Here is a 22,130-nt window from a genome sequence, read left to right as displayed (position 1 = left end):
TAGCTACTTTCAGGATGTTCTCCTTTTCCTCAAAGTTGGATGATTTAACTATTATGTGCCTTGGTGACTTCTTCTTGGGATTCAGTCTAGCTGGTTGCCTGGTTTTCATTCATGGAGCTGGGGAAGTTTTCCTCCAGGAATTCTCTTACTATTGTTGCAGATGACATTTTTGTTGTTTCTTCCTCAAATAATCCAATTATTCTGATTGTTCCAATTATTCCAATCCCTGCCCATGGGGCTGCAAGTGTTTATTCCCTGTCCTGATGCAGGCAGGCAAGCTGTGTCTGTGTTGAGATAAACCCCTGCACCAGTCCCAAATGATCCCGGCTCCAAGCAGAGACAGTGGCTGGACTAAGGTCAAAACCTAGTCGGCCTCTACTATGGCAAGCCAAAAGACCCCAGCTCCTCAAAACCTTGTGGATTTGTGCCTACTTATCTATATGATTTTCCGCATGTGATCCAGCAGTGTTGAATTTCCTTCTTAGTAACTCTCCTGGGTTGATTTCTGCGGGGTCCTTCTGGTATCTCTTACTCTGGTGGCATTTTCCCAGAAGTCCTCTGATATTTGGTACTCTTTGCATTCATCATAAGTAAAGCTGAGGATATACTGTGTGTCAAGTATTGCTATATCTTTATTTAATTTTACTAAAATTTATTTAATCTACTTAAAATTTTCACAATAATTTTAGGTAAATTAAAATTTTTTTATCCTATTATCCATTAACCGACTTGATGAAAAGGGGTGTTTTTTTGTTTTTATTTTCAGTATCATTTAATTTTCAAATTACCTGAGCCAGGACCAAACTCATAAAAACTTTATTTCTATAATATTTTACTAACAATTTGTGCTTTCATTAATCATTGCCATCCAGTCCGTTTTGACTCATAGCAACCATAGGGAAGAACAGAATTGCTCTATCATTAAAGTTGACAGATGCAAAGGACACAAACAGCCTAATCATAGGCTATACTCCCCTGCCTTGAGACAGTACAGTGAATTTTTTTAAAGTGGATCTTCTAATCATATCACTGGAAGTCACTCAGACTCACTGTCACTGAGTCAGTACTGACTCACTGTGATGCTCTGCAGGAAAAGCAGAACTCTCCTTTTGGATTTCTGAGACAGTGACTCTTCAAGGGATTAGAAAGCCATGTCTTTCTCCTGAGGAGATATCCTCACAAGCGTTTCTGTGCTGATCCCATTGTTGCAGCCACAGTGTGAATTCTTCTCATTGAGGAGCTTTCACTTTCTACCCTATGAAATATAATAACCTTCTCAAGAACGGGTGCTTCTAACAACTTTAAAAGACATGAGATGAAGTCGCTCTATCCTTGATTTCAAGAAGTATTCACATTGTACTTATTTCCATATAGATTTTCTTGTTCTTCTGTCCGTCCAATGTAACTTCAGTATTACTCACCATCGCCTTAATTCAACAGAATTAATTCTTCAGTCGTCCTTATTCATTGTTCAGCTTTTACATGCGTATGAGATGACGGAAAATACCATTGCTTGGGTCAGGCAAATCCTAATCTTCAAAATGACATCTCGCTCTTAACACTTGAAAGAAGTCTTTTACAACAAATTTGCCGGATATATTTTGTCATTTTATTTCTCAACTCTTGACATTGACACTGATTTTGGAACAAGTAAAATGAAATCCTTGCCAATGTAATTTTTTTAATCATGGCATTACTATTGGTCTTATCTTAAATTTTGTAGTACTCGATTAGTCTCACTGGCTCCTCCATTTTTATATAGATGAGCAATAGCCTAAAATAAATGATGAAATTAAAATAAAGAAAAAAGCTATAGAACATGGCTTATCCATCTGCATATTTAGCTAACTTGCAGGAGTGATCAACATTTTAGAAATTAAATTGATCTATGAAAAAGAAACTCCAGGTATGATTCTCCAAAATAAACAAGCATATAGCTTAATAATTCTGTGATACCCAAAGTAAAAAACTGACAACGACCCATGGCAATATTGACAGGGAAAGGATATTAGGAAATTAATTGATCAACATTGGCTCAATAGAAGGGGAAAAAGTCCTCAACTATTTGATAACACAGATTGATTACCCACTTATATCTTGGGTTTTTCATCTGCCAATATAGTCTTTATGAGCCCCCAATAAAATGATTTTTTTTAAAAGACAACGACAATACTAATGTATGAAACAGAAAGAAAGTCAAGTACTTAAAATCTCACTTGATCTGGCTATGCTTTCCTGAGAACTATTGTACTGCTTACTCACTGCCATAGAATCAATGCCAACTCAGAGCAACCCTCGTGTTATATTGGCTATGCATTAGGCTGGTAACTGTGAGGTCAACAGTTCTGAACCAGCAACCATTATGAGGTAGAAAGATGAGACTTTCTACTCATGTAAAGAGTTAAAGTCTCAGAAACACATAGGGAAATCTCTATCCTGAGCTTTGAGGTAAAGATGAGTCATTATGAACTTGATAGCAGTGAGTTCTTTTCTATTGTGTTGCTATTCCCATACTTCATGAAAAAAAAAAGCCAGTTTTTTCAGTATACCTCCAGAGAGAACTTGTTATCTCTGTCTGATTCCTTGCAAATCTCCTTTCTAGCTGTCAAACAGGAAAACAGATGAGGACACTACACCATGCAAGACTTAACAGCTGTTGATTTTTCTCCTCATATTTGATCTTTTACAAGTGTTTGCAGCTTTTCACTTACCTGTACCCAATATTAATAATACTCTATCATCAGTACTTGAGAAAAATCCTTACGTATTTATTTTTGTTTTCTTTTAACTTTTTCTTGGTATTTTAGTGAAAGTTTGAAGAGTAAACTGAGTTTCCATTAAAAAAGTATTATGTGTTCTGTAGCATTGATTGCAATTTGCACAAAGTAGTAAGAGTTTTCCACTTCATGCCTCTCTTTACCATTTCCATTTCACCCCCTTTCATATCGAGTCATACTTTCTAAGCTTTATCCCTGGGAAAAATATTTCCCTTTTAATCTTTCATGATTAATTTTTCCAAAGAGTGGGTACTTTCCCAGTGCTACTGTTTATTCATGGGTAAGAACTGACTCAATGCACTAACAACAACATTTTTCATCTTATAAGTTGAACTATGAAGGTGTATTAGTCTGAGTAGACTAGAGAAACAAATCCAGGGAGACTCATGTGTGTAAGGAAGAGGTGTATATACAAGAGCAATTGAATACTGAGAAAATGTCCCAACCCAGTCCAGCTAAATTCCATGAGTCCAATATTAGCCCATATGTCCAATACCAAAATATAAAGTCCTCTTCAGACTCACAAAACACATGCAATGATGCTAAATGCAGGAGGATCACAGGCCAGTGAGTTGGAAGTATGGATCCATTGACATTGTAAGCATCTCTGCTCTGGCAGGGGTCTCTACATGGCTTCTCTAGCTCAAGAGGTCTGGTTGCAACAGGTTAGGTCCATGTGGCTTCTTCAGCTCCCAGGGCATACCGCCATGTGTCTTGTCAGTAGTGTCTCTCAGGGAGTGAGTCTTGTCAGTATAGAGTCTTCAAGGAAGTGAGCCAATGAAGAAAACTGTCTTCTGCCTCCAAGGAGGAAATATAGGAGTTCCCAGAGTTTTCAGGGGAAGACCATGCCCACACAGAGGGTTCCTTGGCTATGACCTGATTGACAAACTAGACTCCACCCCTTCACTCTTAATCCTCTCAAGTCCCAAACTGACAACAGATTATGTAACTACCACCGAAGGTGAATTCAGTTTCAACCTGAAGAATGACAATTGCCCATAGTCTCCAGGGTTCCCACAGTGTCTTTCAGACCAGTAAACCCTGTCTTTTAAAATTACTTTGCAATTTGGTTCTGCTTTTGTCCTCTCACTGACATATACCTAATTCCAAGCAAGAAAATAACCTACCAATAATTTAGGAAGCTGAAAAAAAATGATAATAGGTCAGTCTATTGAAATTCCTACCCAAGTTGTTTTTTTAAGCTGTGCTTATGGTCAGATAATTAAGAGACTGTTTAATTAAGCTGTTAATTAAGTCATTAAGTAGGTTGTTATAAATTACCCCTGCTTAGTTCCATTGCCTTACCATAGGCAACAGTGTTATATTTAACTGTTTGGCTGACCTGTTTTATTTAGCAGATACAAGGTTATTAATGGAGTTATGAAGAAATATGGCATCTTTAGTTGGCCATATAATTCGTATTGTGGGGTATCTGACAGAATAATTGTGCCGGAAACCAGTGTGGAAAAGAAGAAACCAGACTTACTAAAAGGTAGCGCAATGATGCAAAAACAAAATTATTTTGTTTAGCGTGCTGCCAAGAAAATTTGAAAGTGACATTTGTGGTGTGGCAAACTGTGTGTTCCTAGTTTTATTCAAGAAACATTGATAGACCTCACTTTTAAACTTCATGAGAAATGTCTTAATCTGTTAATGAATGGACTGGTAACTACCTCAATATGTTACATACTAAGATAAATGATTTAATATTAGGAAAGCACTTTAAAACTATACTCAATGCCTTTGAGATGATTTCAACTATACTAAGTCTACAGAGTAGAGCTGGCCGGTGGGTTTCCAAGGTTGTAAAGCTGCATGGGAGCAGAAAGATTCACATTTCTTCCTGATGGCGGCTAGTAGGCTGGGATTGTTGACCTTAGACTTGGCAGCCTGATGTGTAACCCACACCACCACCATGGGTCCTTTGGTTGTTTAAATTAATTTAAAGATAGCATGGAGATAGATGTTGCAACATATTGACATACTGGGATATGACAAAATTTCATCTTTTAAATGTGGATCTTGAAAAATATGCAAGAACCAAGCTAAACTAGTTATCTAGGGAGGCATATACGTATGCACCATTCTTGGAAGGTTTGAGAATTAAATACATACATGACTCTAGACACTGATGTTTTACACATTGACCACAAAGACTGTGGACTTAAGCCTGTATGTGATATGGACTAAAACTGAGCTTACTGGATAAATCTTGACCTTCTGTTAAAAGACTTTATCATTTCTCAAAAAGGGGGGTGTAAAAATTTTACCCTTTATTGCAGGATGCTGCAAGGTATCTTTTCATTTGCCAATACAATTGACAAATAGGGCAGAGCATGTGTACTCACGGTGTGGGGACCAAGAAACAGATGTAATCAGAGAGTTATAGTTTAAATGTGGCAAGTGAAAAGCAGAAAATACTTTAATTGAATTGTCATTCAAGTATCTGTACTACCACAAATCAAAATGTTTACCGTGCTACTAAAACAGGGCTTCTAGGTTAACTGTATAGTCTCAATTATATATAGTATGGATAAAAGAAAGTTACAATTTATTGATATATAATAAAGATAAAAAGAATGGAAAATATATCCAAAGAATAGAGAAAAGATAGAAAAGATCAAATGGAAACTAATGAAATGGATTTTAAACCTACAGCAGAAAAAAATTACAAATACATAACTTTCCTTCCAAAAAGTAATACAACTCTGCTGAAACGGAAAGAGAAAAAAGGTCAAAATGGGAAAATGAAAAATAATAAGTGAGTATATAACTATATATCTTCTAGTCATTATATAAGAAAGTAAGTCAGAAAATATTGCTCCAAAGCCATAGAAATATTTATTAAACAAAAAAATTGAATTGTGAAGCTATTGCTACTCAACCATCTTCTATTTAGACTGCAGCAGTGTTTATGGCAGTGTTTACATCTGTCTATCCCTTCCTTACTGATTTCTATGTGTTTTTTAATGATTATTTATACCACGTCTAGTCAGTAGTTGTATCTTTGAGGGATGCTAAAACTTAAGTTTTCTTCAAATTTCAGGAGCAACCAGGAATCTGAAGGGGCAAGACCACAGCTTCAAAGTGAATGAAGGAAGCTTTTCCAATGGAATTCTCATAGGACAGTCTTGCTTTCCTTCAACAATGAGCAGTTGCCTTGTGGTGGTGGAAACAAATCCCCTGGCACAACATCCCTGTCTTTTTTCACCGGAACAGTTTTCAATTTTCTTAAAACTTCTTCAAATTTTCTTAAAACAATGAGTGTCCTGCATTGTCCTAGACACTATAACAATGCTATCTTTTGTAAATCACTGCCCCTGCAAAAAAACAACAAAAAGAGTAAAATTAGTTTCAAATTCTTTTTTTTACCCCAAACCATTTTATTGTGAGTTGATACAGTTACCACATCAAGCAGTTTTGTGCAATTGTTCCCACAATCAATTTTAAGGCATTCATTTCCTTCTTTAACTCCTTGACATTAGCTCTCTTTTACCCCTGTCCCAACCACTGCACCCAAGAAACCCTTATTCTACTTGCTGTCCCTATCGGCTCGTCAATTCTGGGTGTCATACACTGAAAAACATAAAATCATATAACAAAACTTCAAAAGAGTTATCCTCAATGACAAAACACATTTGAGATAACCCTCAATATGAACAAACGTAAAACAAAAAAGTGTTGAAAACCAGATCAGGCCTAACGTGCATCAGAAGGGGGATTGGCCGACAACATTTTAACCATTCATCTTGCCTGTCTATAGTCATCTCTGCAGCACACTTTGTCAGGTAACCAGTTTCTTCCCGTGTCTCTATTGAGGCTAGAGAGAAATCACCAGAGACTTAGTTCCTATGTAGATTAACCAAATGTATCTTGGGCTCACAGTCATCCTTAGCCTTTATCAAACCAGATTCTCACAATCCAAGTTCTATTGAGCTAATAATTTAGCCTTGATTTAAGTGTTCCAGAAAATTGCCTCTGAAGCACTGTTTTAATGCTATCTTTTCTTAAGCCACTCTAAGAAACTAAGACAAATAGATTACTGATAGAAGTAGTTTGAAAGCATTCATTGTTCATCAAGTCAGTTAAAACATATTTGTTTGGAATAAACACATCTTTCGGTGAACTGGACTAGAACCCTAGTATCAACTTTTAAAAATTAACCTCATGTGTAATAAGGATATCAATACATCATCGTGGTAATAAAGTTGAACACTTTATCAAAATTATCAAATTCCTAGAAAACATATAGCCAATCAATGCTGACATATGGAGAACAGAAAGATTCATTTTCAGAAGAATTAAATAACTTAAATTAATAACCTATAAGTATTATCCAAATGAAAACTCTAGAATCAGACAGATTTACCTGAAATGTCTACCAATTTTACAAAGAACACTGATTTTATACATTATTTCACTAGAAATAAAAGATAACATTGCAATAACCCTGATTTCAGAATTTTTAAAAACTAAAATATGACATGGTAATGATAAGAGGAAGATAATTTAATCTAATGTTGAAATCCTCCATAAGCGTAATATTGTCATAGTTTTAAATTAGCAAATGCAGTAATATATAAAAAGAAAATAGATTCTACACTAAACGTTTGAAAATCAATGTAATTACTACATTAACTGATTACTGGGAAAAATTCATACAACCATCTCAAAACATAAAAAAAACATTTTGGTAAAATTCACTGTCTGTGCAACACCTTATAACATGAATGAGGCTGGAGAACATAATGCTGACTGATATTAGTGAATCACAAGAGGCCAAGTATGATATGAGACCATATTGTCAAATGTCAAGAAAAAGTTTCCATACAACAAAACAAAAATATATTTCTTGATGATTACCAGGGGATGGTCTGGAAGAAAGGGCAAGTCACTGGCTGGATGGTGGACATGTTAGCTTGATCAAGTGGTTGGCAAGTCAGATATACATATATATGGAGTGGGGGGGGGCAAGGGAAGACATTGCGAAGAGTGAAAGCGTCAAAGGCAGCAGAGGTAAATACTATTATGCACAAAGTCCTGCAACAATGGTAATCTATATATAGTCACATGGCTAGACATGCAGGTTGAATGGATATGGGACGTGGAGTGAGAGTATACCCAGAATACATATATAGGTTTAGCAGAAAATATCTGTACATTTGTTCTTACTTTTGCTACAAATATATGCATGAGAGCATGCAGGGGGCAAATTTACTAACAGGTGTTAGACATAACTAAACATCTTGCAAGATTGAGTCTGGATCTGAGAGCGTGGACCAATTGATAGAACATAGTTCACAAAGATAATGTTCTACTTTCTATTTCCGTGATCAAAAACCAGGGTGTTAAAAGATTTAAGTGGCAATTTAAGATGCAATAATTGATCTCCCCCTGGCTGGACAGAAGTTGTGTGAACAAAATTGAAGATATCTGGAAAAATACTAGTTCAATGGACTAATAAAATGCCTGCCCATCAATTTACCTGATCCTGAGAAGAAAAGCATTAAGTGGTGTCCACCTACCACTCCCAACTGCTCCAAAAAGGACCACGTAGTTCAATGTTAGCCAAAGAGCGCACAGAGATTTAGGTGGAACAGCAACATGAGGGAGTGCTGTACAGCTTAGAGTAATTCATCATTTGAGATCAAAAGGCATAGTTGCTATAGGATTAGGAAAGACAGAAGGAAAAGAAACGCAGAGGAAGCAGGATAATCGATGTTACATTGTGGGGATTGCAACCAATGACAGGAAACAAAATGCGTACAAATTGTTGAATGGAAAGCTCATGTATAAACCTTCACAATATAATGCAAAAAAAATCTAAATGCCTATTCTTGATTAAAAAGAAAGAAAGAAAACACAAAACACTCATCAGGTAGATTCTAATTCAATGACCAAGTACAGGATTTGGGGGACAGTAAATCTGTACAGGAGCATGTAGCCTCATCTGTGTCTCAGCAGATTAGGTCTGGAAAGAAATCTTTACTTTTTAAAACCTAGAAAATTGCTGAAAGTCTTCCCACTTGAGATTTGTGACAAGATAAATGTACCATTTCTCTATATTATTGTTGTAGACATACTACACATTGGATTAAGTCACTGAAAACAAATAATAGTTTAAATATTAAAGCAAAAGGAATGTGAGATACTATGATTATGTACATGATCTTAAATACAGAAAAAAAGATTAGAATTAATAAAGGGACTGAACAAAGTAGCTACATGAAAAGCAGTTATAAAAGTCTATGGCACCTCTATGTCGGAGAGAGATAAAATTTAATTGAATAAGTTATCATTTAAAATAACAGAAAGAAAAAAATCTACCTTAATAGTAATCTAAAAGAAGATGGGCAATATCTCAATGTAGAAAACAAAGCGGTCCTAAGTACAACAGAACAAAACACTGACTAGTTGAGTGTCATCCTCCCAACTGTTATGTTTGAGCTTATCTCTCCAGCCAGTATGAATATATCCATCTTGTCAAAGGTCTTCTTTTCCACTGCCCCAACTGCTTCACCAAGTATGATGTTCTTCCCCAGGGATTGGTTTCGGCCGAGAACAGGCTCAAAGTGCACGAGATGAAGTTTTGGCGTCCTTGATAAGGAGCATTCTGGCGATACTGCTTCCATGACAGACTTGTTGATCTTTATTCAGTCCATGGTGCTTACAATATCCATCACTTGCACCATAATTCAATGCACAGACTTTTTTTTAGATCTTCCTTACTCAATGTCTAACTTTCACAAGCATGAGACAATTGAAAACAGCATGACTTGGTTCAGGCGAACGTTAGTCCTCTAAATAACATCCTTGCTTTTCAACACATTAACAAGGTCTTATGTAGCAGATTTACATCAACTGTTGGGGCCATGAGCATTGATTCATGCAAGTCAAAAATCCTTTACAACGTCCATCTTTCTCCATTTCTATGATGTTATCTATTGATTCAATTTTAAGCATTTTGGTCTTTTATATTGAATTGTAATCTATACTGAAGGCTGCAATGATTGATCTTCATCAGAAAGTGATTCCAGTATTACTCCCTTTCAGCAAGCTAGGTTGAATTTTTTGTGTATTGCAAGTGGTTAATAAGCTTTACTCCTGATGCCATGTTCTTTTTTAAATAATCCTGATTCTCTGATCATTTGCTCAGTGCACAGACCGACGAAGAAGGATAATAGAATGCAACCCTGACGCATACCTTTCCTGATTTAGAAGTATAGAGTCTGGTGCCTAGTGGGTACACATTCAGCTGTGACCTGAAAGGCCAGTGTTCGAAAGCACCATCCACAAGTTGAAAGATGGGTCTTTCTACTCCCATTGTTACTGACTCAGAAACTTTTTTTATATAAATCATTTTATTGGGGTTCATACAACTCTTATCACAATCCATACATACATCAATTGAGTAAAGCACCCTTATACATTAGATGCCCTCATCATTCTCAAAATTCGCCTTCCACTTGGGTTCCTGGAATCAGCTCATGTTCCTTTTTTCCCTCCCCTCCCTCCCTCATCCCCCCTCCTTCATGAACACTTAATAATTTATAAATTATTATTTTATCTTATCTTACAGTGCCCAGTGTCCCCCTTCACCCACTTTCCTGTTGCCTGTCCCCCCACAGAGGAGGTTATATGTAGATCTCTGAGACAGGCTCCCCTTTCTACACCCTCTTCCCTCCCAGTGTCTCTACTCTCACCTTTGGTCTTGAGGGGTTCATCTGTCCTAGATTCCCTGTGTTTCCAGATCCCAACTGTACTGCTGTGCATCCTCTGGTCTAACCAGGTTTGCAAGGTAGAATTAGGATCATGATAATTGTGGGGGAGGAAGCATTTAAGAACTAGAGGAAGGTTTTGAGTTTCATTGTTGCTACACTGAATCCTGAGTGACTCATCTCCTCCCCACTGTCCCTCTGCAAGGGATGTCCAGTTGTCTACAGATGGGCATTGGGTCCCATTCACTCCCCTCATTCACGATGATATGATTTTCCCCCCTACCTTTGTTGCTTGAAACCTGGTCCCCTCGGCCCTTCAGGATCACACATGTTGGTGTGCTGCTTCCATGTGGGCTTTGTTGCTTCTGGGCTAGATGGCCGCTTGTTTGCTTTCAAGCCTTTAAGTCCCCAGACGCTATATCTCTCCATAGCCAGGCACCATCAGCCTTCTTCACCACAGTTACTTATGCACACATTCGTCTTCAGCGTTTATGTGGGGAAGGTGATCATACAATGATGGTTTTTGTTCTTTGGTGTCTGCTACCTGATCCCTTCAACACCTCATGTTCACTTAGAATTGTGTGTTTCTTCTCTGTGGGCTTTGTTGCTTCTGAGCTAGATGACCGCTTGTTTGCCTTCAAGCCTTTAAAACCCCAGACGCTCTATCTTTTTGATAGCCGGGCGCCATCAGCTTTCTTCACCACGTTTACTGATGCACACATCTGTCTTCAGCAATCATGTTGGGATGGTGGGTATCATGGAATGACTGTTTAGCTGAGCATGGTGCTCTAGTATTGAGGGAATGCGCATGCGAAGGCCCAATGTCCACCTGCTACTCTACTACTGAACCTATAAATATATGCACATAGGTCTATTTCCCCCATAATCGTAAATATATTTACATATGCATATGTCTGTATTTAGGCTTCTCTGTATGCCCTTTGCCCCCTACTCCTTTCCTCTATTTCCTTATGCTTTCCTCCTGTCCCACTACCATGTTCAGCCTTCATTCTGGTTTCAGTAATTCCTCTCAATTACCTTGCCCTTGGTCACTCCCTACCAGTCCTCCCATCCCCTCCCTTCACTGGTTTTGAAATCACTCATCTTCCCCTTGTCCCTGGGTTGACCAATACCTCCTCCCTTCCTCTACCTCCCACACTCTCATGTCCCTCTGGGACCATTGGTCCCGTTATTTTCTTCTCACATTGTTTGTCAAGTCTATCTTATCTAAATGGACCTGCCGACATAGTAATATGTACATAAAATGCAGATGGCTTTGACAGCAACAAAGTGGCGCATAAGAACCTGGCGTTGACAGCAACAACACTGACACAATGACAAACAAAAAAGCCACTGACATACAAATTTTAAAGAAGAGGAAACAAAACAAAACAAAAAGACAGCCAAAAAATATGTTAGTAGTTAGAGATCTGTTTATTGGCCTTTAGGAGTGTTTTCTGGATGAGTCTGATGGGGTGCCGTGTCATGACCCCAAAGTCCATCCTTTATACTCCCTTGGGACCTCCTTGCTCTGCTTCCTGCACCACTCCATTGCACGCCCCCAGTGTTTTGCCTCAGTGTGGTGGGGTCAGCTCAGTCGCACATCCCACACTGTGTCTCAGGTGCTGTCCCATGTAGGGCCATGGGTCAGTGCAGGATGTCACATCTTGCCGTGGGGCTGGCTGTATGATCCTCTCTGTACAATGGGCCCTTCTAGCCAGGCTATCATCCTCTGAGCTTGATGGGCCCACGTGTGCTCCGCTCCATTCTTCCTTCTTCCTTTGCTTCAGCTTCTTTCTGGGTGTGGTGTTAAAGAGCCAATTCTATCCTGTCCTGTAGGGTCACTATGAGTTGGCATCAACTTTATGGCAGTGAGGTTATATTTTTTGGGGGGACTATTCCCTTTTCTTGTTCACACAACTGTCTCATGAATCATATATAGAAACCACATGAGCATAATGTACTGTTCAGGAATGTACATTCTTCTGAAAGCTATCCATAGTCTGTTATGTTCCACAGATTTGAGTACTTTAGCATATTCAGTAAGACACAGGTCAGCCATCTCTGGTATTCTCTGCCTTCAGCCATAATATCCCTCTCTCTGTGTCCTCTTCTGAATCATGGCTGAAGTTTTGAAACCTCCCTGTCAATGCATTGCTGCAACTTTTCTTGGGTTATCTTCAGCAAAATTGTATCTGTATTTAATATGAATTATATTGCTATATAATTTGAGCATTCTGTTGGGTCATCTTTCTTTGGAAAGCATATAAAAATGGTTCTCTTCCAGGCAGTTGGCCAAGTAGGTGCCTTCCAATTTCCTGGCAAAAAGAAATGAGTGCTTCCATTGCTCCATCAGCTTATTGAACATTTAATTTTTATTCCAATTTGGCCAATGCTTTCAGTGCAGCTCTGACTTCCTTCAGTACCTTCATTTGCTGAGGGAGCATGACTCAAGGTGAGACGACACAGCTATAAACATTAATTAATATTAGAAACTTGGATTGTACAATAAATCTAAGAAAATTGGAAGTTCTGAAAAATGAAATAGAACACATAAAACTTAATATTGTAAACATTGATGAGCTGAAATGGACTGCTGTTGGCCATTTTGAATTAAAAACATATGGTTTATTATTCTAGGAATGTATGACCAAGACGAATGGCATTGCATTCACTGTCAGAAATGGCATCTTATGATCTGTCTTGAAGTGCAATACTGTTTGTGATGGAAATAGAGCTATCAGTCTTCAAGGAAATCCAATCAATAAAACTATTATGCAAATGTGTGCATTAATCACCAACGCTAGTGTTGGAGAAGTTGATGAATTCTACCAGACTCCAGTCTGAAATGAATCAAACATGCAATTAAGATTCATTGACAATTATTGGTGATTAGAGTCCAAAATCTGGAAACAAGGAGCAAGGAACATCAGCTGGAAAATATAGTCTTGGTGCTAGAAATACATCCCGAGATTGCATGATATAATTTTACAAAACCAACAATTTCTTCATCACAAATACCTTTTTCAACAACACAAATGGATAGTATATGCATGAAATTCTCCAGATGGACTATACCAAAATCACATCTATTCCATCTGTGGGAAGAAGCACTGGAGAAGCAGCTAGAACCAGGTCAGGTTCTGAATGTGGAACCTACCATCATTGGTTCATACGTAAGTTGAAGTTGAATAAAACTTAAAAAGTCCAACGGAGCAAAAATAAACACTGAGTGTATTCCCCTAAATTTTGAGAACATCTCATGAACAGATTTGAAGCTTTGAACATTAATGATGGGAGAAATGATAAGCTATGGGATGATATCAAGAACATCATTCATGAAGAAGGCAAAAGGTCAGGAAAGAAATAAAAGATAAAAGTGAATTACAGAAGAGATTATAAAACTCTCTCTTAATCTTAAAGTAGCTAAGGCATTTGGAAGTAATGATGAAGTAAAAGAACTAAACAGAGCATTTTAAAGTTAATCTGGATAATACAAAATAAACTATTCTAATAAAATCTATAAAGATTTAGAGTTACAAAACAAAAAAGGAAGAACATTCTCAACATAGCTCAAATGGAAAGAACACAATAAAAATTTAAATTCAGGGTTGTAATATTGCAATATTATATCAGCAAAATATTAAAGGATACAGGAAGCATTAAAAGAAGATGGAAAAGAATACAGATTCCTATACAAAAAAGAACTCCTGGGCATTCGACCATTCGAGAAGGTAGTATATGAGCAAGAATCAATGGTGCTGAAGGAAGAAATACATCGTTATTAATAGAAATTAAAGAGACCTGAAATATTGGAGCTTATAAAGTTTCAGTGTATTTGAAAACTCAAAGTAGTAAAAATTTCAATTCTACTCAAATTAATCTACAGATTCAAAGCCTCCCCAATTATTTGCTCAATGGTATGTGTTCGCATATATGTTCTTATGAAAATTAGCTAAGATTACAAATTTATATAGAAATATACAGATCAAGAATAGCCAAGGCAATCTTGAACAATACAAATATGGCAAGAGAGGTGCTCTATCAAGTGTCAGAATCAAATTAAAGCTGCCACAAATTTAAAAATTGGCAAAGTTGTCCTGAACAAAACAAAGAAGCCAAAATTTTGTTTTTGAAATATAACGTGTTGTGATGGCCTTCTGAAAATGCACTTTAGTAACTTCTACTTTCTTATTGTTGCCATCATATATCATCAAATCAATTCTGACTCCTAGTGTCTCTCACAAGTCCACTTTACTATGATGTACAAAATGATCTATACATGTCCCTTCCTACTAAGACCCACTAGTACTTCCCTCTACCAATTCCTTTCTCATTATTCTGTGCTCACACTATCCAGTCACACTAGACAATTACTGCTCCTAATGCACACTGGTGAAATTTCTAGCCCAGACTCCCCCTTTGCCCAAAGATATCCTCATGACTTACTTCTACATTCCCTTAGATCTTTGCATAAAGAACACAAAATCCACTATGTTAGTGAATTTTTCCTATAAAATAATTAGGGTGCGAGGTAGTACCGATGAAGAGCACAGCTTTCCCCCGGATCCTGGATGCTTCCTCCCCCCAACTACCATGATCCGAATTCTACCTTGCAGTCCTGGATAGGACAGAGGCTGTACACTGGTACATATGAGAGCTGGAGGTACAGGGAATCTAGGGTGGATGATACCTTCAGGACCAAGGGTGTGAGGGACGATGCTGGGAGAGTGGAGGGTGAGTGGGTTGGAAAGGGGGAACTGATTACAAGGATCCACATGTGACCTCTTCCCTGGGAGAGGGACAGCAGAGAAGGGGGGAAGGGAGACTCCGGATAGGGCAAGATATGACAAAATAACGATGTATAAATTACCAAGGGCATATGAGGGAGGGGGGAATGGGGAGGGAGGGGGAAAAAAAAGAGGACCTGATGCAAGGGGCATAAGTGGAGAGCAAATGCCTTGAGAATGATTGGGGCAGGGAATGTATGGATGTGCTTTATACAATTGATGTATGTATATGTATGGATTGTGATAAGAGCTGTTTGAGTCCCTAATAAAATGTAAAAGAAGAAAAGAGAAAAAAAATGATTAGGCCAAAGACTGTACAGATGTGCTTTATACAATTGATGTATGTATATGTATGAACTGTGATAAGAATTGTATGAGCCCCTAATAAATTGTTAAAATTAAAAAAAGAAAAGAAAATATTCTAAAAAAACAAAAACAAAAAATTAAACAAACAACTTTGGAAAAGTCCCCCCCCCAAAAAATATATGAAGTCTGCATTGTTTTCAATTATTATCTATTTTCTTTACTCTTGTTTATTTTTCTTCATAATTCTATCTGACTTATAATTAATTGACTTTTTGGTGCTTTTATATGTTTTATTTATTCACCAATTAAATATTGTTTGGATAAATTGGATAAGTAATAATGAACCGATCTTTAATAAACTATGAGGTAGTTACAGTATACGCTGTTATATAATACATTTACTTAGTAAAATTATCATAATTAGGTGCTAGTTTAAAGATGAAAAAGAAAATCTAATAGTAGTCTGACAAAAATTATATAGGTGCTTATATTTAAAATGCTTCTATTTGGTTAATTCTAACTGGTATTTAAAATGTACTTCTTACTATAGAATGTCTAAAACCAATTATATCCATTAATACCTGCAACCTTTTGTGAATCGGGTAATATAGTTTATTTTGGGGGGATAATATAGCAGAATATTCACAGTTCAGTAGCTTACCAAAGTTCAGACAATTAGTCAACCAATTGGACTAGGGTTGCAGCCCAATCAGCCTCATCACTGCGCTTCTTCCTGAAAGAGATATTCATAGCATTGCACATTGAGCTGCCAACCATATAGCTATTGCCTCCAAACTCACCAGCGCTTCCATGGAAGATGGATGAGGCTGTCTTTTCCAGTGAAGATTTGAAATTTCATCCACCCACTGGGTCAATTCTGCTCTGTCCTACAGGGTCTCTACGAATTGGAATTGCCTTGATGGCAATGAGTTAATCTTTGCTCAGTAGTATTTTCTATTTGTCAATAAAGATGGACCTTTCTACTCCAATAAAGAATCATAACCTCAGAAACTCCCATAAAAAATTACAACCTCACAAAATCAGTTCTATCCTGTCTTGTAGGATCACTATGAATCCACATCAACTCAATGATAGTAAACTGTTTTAATATTTTTGCTAGTTAATATTAGTACTATATGAGCAGTTCAAGAAAAGGAATATGTATATAAATATTTTTATCCATGGACAAAGGAAAAAAATTGAATGCTTTTTAGCAAAAATAAAAATTGGGGGACTGATTATTCCAAAACTGAGCAATACAAAAGGGGGTAAAGGGAGATGCCGGATAGGGAAAGATATGAAAAATAATAATTTATAAATTATCAAGGGCTCATGAGGGAGGGAGGAGGGGGGAGCGGGGAGGGAGGGGAAAAAGAGGAGTTGGTGCAAAAAGTTTAAGTGGAGAGCAAATGCTTTGAAAATGATGAGGGCAAAGAATGTACATATGTGCTTTATACAATTGATGTATGTATGGATTGTGATAAGAGTTGTATTAGTCCCTAATAAAATGTTAAAAAATAGCACATACATTCAAGATAAACCTTGTTTAGCTTTCTTTGAATTTTTCTGTTTTTGTTTTAATCATGATTTTTCATTCTTATGCTTTGTCCCTACATTTGTTGACAATTTCTCTGAAATCCTCTGTAATCATACTCCTTTTCTAAAACTTCAAATTACTTTGTCTTTCCAATGAAGCCTTTCCACATGCTGACTTTTCTGTTCTCCAGCAGGGAGAGAGCGAGAGATCTAACCATCTGTCCAGGACCTGCAGTGGCCAAGAGAAAACACATGACTTGTTTTGGGCTCTTCCCTCTGGCATTTGGAGGCTGTCCTAATCTTCTCAGCATTACAACCTGAAAAAACTAGACGTGTGCAAAAGCGAGTGCTCACTGACAGTTTCCAGTGTCACTCAGACTTTCATCTAGAATTTCCCCATGCTGTTGTGATGCAGACCATTAAAATTAAATGTAGTCATAAAGGCAAGTGATCCACTAATCCCACAGAAAAAGTAGTTCCACTTCTGCATTGTCACCAGGAATTTATGCCCTCCACCGTGTACAGGCTTTTAATTGTGGATATATTACTATTATCATTGCATCCTTTTATTATCTATTTACTTGTTTGGAGAAAAAAAAGATACTGATGAAAAGATGCATTTCCTTTTTGCCTTAATAATCAGCAGCAGGATTTTGCTCTCTTTACAGCCTTAGTGGATAACCCAGAAAGGTATATGTTATATATATGAGGCATAATTTCAAGTCTTAATATATACTTTCTAGTTGTTGGCTTTACTCTCTCTGTGAAGAGGTAGCTGCAGCCTAACTTGTCAAACCGCTCTCTCTGGCCTTCAAGTTAATGACTTCTCCTCAAACTCTGATAACAACATTCACTATTACTCCTAATGTTCACTTTCATTGCACAGTTTACTTTTCGTTTCTAGTTTTCCCAGTATTTAAATTGAATGTCAAAGATTCTTTGGTGGCACCCAGGAACCAGTATCAGTCAACCTTTTCTCTTTAAATAGGTGAATTGTTACAGGAACCCAAGTGGAAGGCGAATTTTGAGAATGATGAGGGCAATGAATATATACGGGTGCTTTACTCAATTGATGTATGTATGGATTATGATAAGAGTTGTATGATCCCCAATAAAATGATTTATTAAAAAGAAATTATAATGTTATATTTAGCTAAAGTATTCATCCGTTTTTTAATCAAAGTGTGTACTTTCATTGCTTAGCATTAACACGCCAACTTAATTGTGCATTATATTGGTTTACTGGTATTTATATTTACAGAATTTTGTATAATTTTAACTTATACTTTTAGACCAAGATTACTTATATACCATATTTTAGAGGTGCATACCCAGGATATATATATATATATATATATATATATATATATATATATATATGATAGTTTCTATATTTAATATCAATACAAATGGTTCTAAAATTAATAGTACTAAATTTTAAAGCTAATTTGTTGATTTTACATGAGTGTATATACAAATAATTATCAGAGATATCTGTTTGCTAAAAAATCTAATGCTATTATAAAATCTAATAAGAAAATATCTTATTTCCATAATGTGTTTCTCTTTGATTTTAGAAAATCCAAACTTTATGTTCAATAGATGTAGTTTATTAAATGTCATGAGTAAGATCATATGATCAGTATATGAGCAAGAAAAATTTTCTCCTACATGGATTTTCAGGTCCAAAGGTTAATGTGTGATAGATATTACCTTGAAGGAAATTATTATTAAAAGGGTTTTTAATCAAGGAGATGCTATTATGAGTAATAGATTGAACTTTTTAAATCAATGTACATTAAAAAATTAAATTCACCCAGAGATATGTAGAGTTCATATAGATAATCTTCTCTAGACTAAAGGTAGCATGTTGCTTTTCATTTAGATTTCAACCTGATGCCTTATTTAATTTCTATTAAAATATATTTTAAAGAAAAATAAATAAATAAGTGAATTATCATTTTGTTTATTTTGACTCATATTACATCTTAGTTTGCATTGAAATTATTTTTAATTGAATAAAAAATTACAACATGATCTCTTTTCTCACTCTAATATATAATAATTAAAAGCACTTTAATTTATGGACAGACTTTCTGTTGATATTCTAGTTGTAGTTGTTTTTAGGTATCATCAAGTCACTTTTCAATTCATACAATTCATACAACAGAATTAAACTGCTCAGACTTGCATCGTGGTCATTCAGCCAGTCTTTCCATCTAGCTAACTTCTTGGCAGTATTCTTTTTCATTGGCTTTCACTTTACCAAGCATGATGTCCTTTTCCAGTGACAGGTTTCTTCTGAGAAACATATCCAAAGTATGTAAAGCAAAGTCTGGGCATCCTTGCTTCTAAGGAGCATTCCACTTGTAATGTTTCCAAAACGATTGGTTTGTTCTTTTGGCAGTCCACGATCCTTTCAATATCCTTTGTCAACACCATAATTCAAAACAATGAATTCTTCTCCATTCTTCTCTATTCATTTGCCAGCCTTCACATGCATATAAAGCAATAGAAAATACCACGGTTTGGGTCAGCTTCACCTTAATCTTCCAAGTGACATCCTTGCTCTTCACTACTTAGCGACATCTTGTGCAGCAGACTGTGGATGGAAGTATGAGGAAATCCTTGAGAGTTTCCATCTTTTCTGTTGGTCCAGATGTGGGGAATCTAATTTTCTTTACCTTTAGTTGTAATCCCGCTGGACTATGGTCCTTAATCTTCATATGTAAGTGCTACAATCTGTCCTTGCTTTCAGCAAGCCAGACATGGTTGTCTGCACATTGCAGGTTGTTAGTCAGCCTTCCTCCAACCCTGATGCGGCATTCTTCATACAGTTCAGCATCTCCGATTATTTGCTCATCATACACTTTAAATAAATTAGGGGAAGGGCTACGATTATAATACACACATTTCCTTTTTTTTAAACCATGCAGTGTTGCCTTGTTCTGTCCACACAACTCCCTCTTGTTAGACTTTTAAGTAAATATCAGCTGTTTCATAAATGGGACATTTCAATGGTATTTTTAATTTTACAGTCATTGAATATGCTTTCTCAGATCATTTTATCTAAAATGTTTATAGTTTTTTTTTCTACAGACCTAAAAAAGGAGACTCCCTAGTTCCAGGGTGCCAGTATTATTCCCTGGTTTCCTAGCAGTGTGAAAATATGCTTTTTCCCATTCTCTTAGCTTGATTCTTCTTTTGCAGTCAAAATAGAAATAAATCCCTTTTTAGAGAGAAAACGGCTTTTGGGAACATTTTAAGTTCTGTCACTAGCTCAGTTTATAGCAATGCACAGGCTACTCTGTTTCTCTGAACTTCTTTGCCCATTGGCATAAGAGGGGTAATCGCTTTGGAAGTTGATGAAAACATTGCTTGAGAAGACATCTGTGAAATTTTTGGCAAAAAAATGGTTCAATAGATATATACTTTGAATTTCTAAGACAATGCCTACTCAGTTGTTTTGTTTTTAAGTTATTATATTGAATAAATGATCATCTTTAGTGTACTTTCCCAAAATTTAGTGTCCATTTTCCCTCATATCTGATTTACAAAAACATTGTCAGAAATAATTGTAGTAAGAGCAAGAACTTGCATGTGTAAATGAAAGTATTAGCTACTCCTCTTGCCTGAATGGCATGCATGATGGGTCCTAATTTTTCCATACCGATTTCCCTCTTAGAACTGGGGAAATGTTTACTTATCTCTGAAATTCAGTAAATAATTTATATGCTTATATGTTTGCTTAAGGAGCTTTGTTGGCTTCGTGAGTTATGCACGAGGCTGCTCACTGCAATGTCGGTCCTTTGAGCCTGCCAGCTGCTCCAAGGGAGGAAGTGGAGGCTGTCTGCTTCCAGACAGATTAACAGCCTCCAAAACCTACCGGGGCAGTGCTGCCCTGTCCTATAAAGTTGCTGACTGTGTGAGTGAGTGATATGCTTCTTGATTCCTGCTCTCTGAAATCAATGGCAAAATTGAAATTGAAATATGGCTATGAAAAAGAACACAATCTGCTTAATAGTAACCCTGGCTCTTTGTTGACTAAAGGTTCTTGTTTATGAACTGACGAACCGGAAATTGTTCAACTATAGTGAGCAGCCTTGTCAGAGTAAAATCTCTTGGAATTACAACTATCATTTATGATGTATTAAATGTAGTTACATTTTTCACTTTAGGATTATACTTGTTTCTTTTCCATACATATAAGTAAATGGAATTCATTTATCAATTATGTGTGGAATCCCTTATATGGGATTGGATAGTATTACTTACTGGGTAAAAGATTGTGAACAGTTAGTATTCGATGCTTAGTAGAAATAGATGTAATTTCTCCATATTTAATGCTAAGAGTTTCTTAAAGGAAATAGACATTAATCACGAAATCATACATACAAATATACATAAAATTATAATTTAATAAGTACTAAGAGTAAGCTTCACTGTATATTAAAGATAACTCTGAAATATAACCTATTCATTAAAGAAAGAGTAAGGTTTTATGAAATGTGATTTTCCTTGAGATATGAATGTAGTGAAGATTTACCTAGATGAACAGAAATCATATTTGTGTGTATGTGTAGGTGTGTGTGTGTGTGTGTGTGTGTGTGTGTGTAGACACACATTCACAGGTCCTATTGTAATAGAGAGTATTCCAAATTTAAGATCCAGAGCCATGACCTTTATTTCTAAGGAGGATATAACGCAGGGGAACATGATGTTAGGAGAGGCTGATACAGGTCACACCTAGTAGGACTTTCAGGTTATTTCAGTGAACTGTTATAATGGAATATTCCACCCTGTAGTCTACTTCTTTGGATAAAGAAAAAGTTTTCATTATTTTCACAGATATTGAGGTATTTGAGATTACAAACACAATGTCTACATGTCATGTCACCTTTTGAATTGGACCAATTTTGGGGTATTTAGATTTCTTCCATGCTTCCTGGTTCCCACTAACCATGGGTTGAACAACTTTGAACCAGTTCATTAATGGCTGATGA

Source organism: Tenrec ecaudatus, chromosome 11 (genome assembly GCF_050624435.1).
Source record: "Tenrec ecaudatus isolate mTenEca1 chromosome 11, mTenEca1.hap1, whole genome shotgun sequence".
Taxonomy (NCBI): domain Eukaryota; kingdom Metazoa; phylum Chordata; class Mammalia; order Afrosoricida; family Tenrecidae; genus Tenrec; species Tenrec ecaudatus.
Note: the sequence above shows the minus strand (reverse complement) of the source record.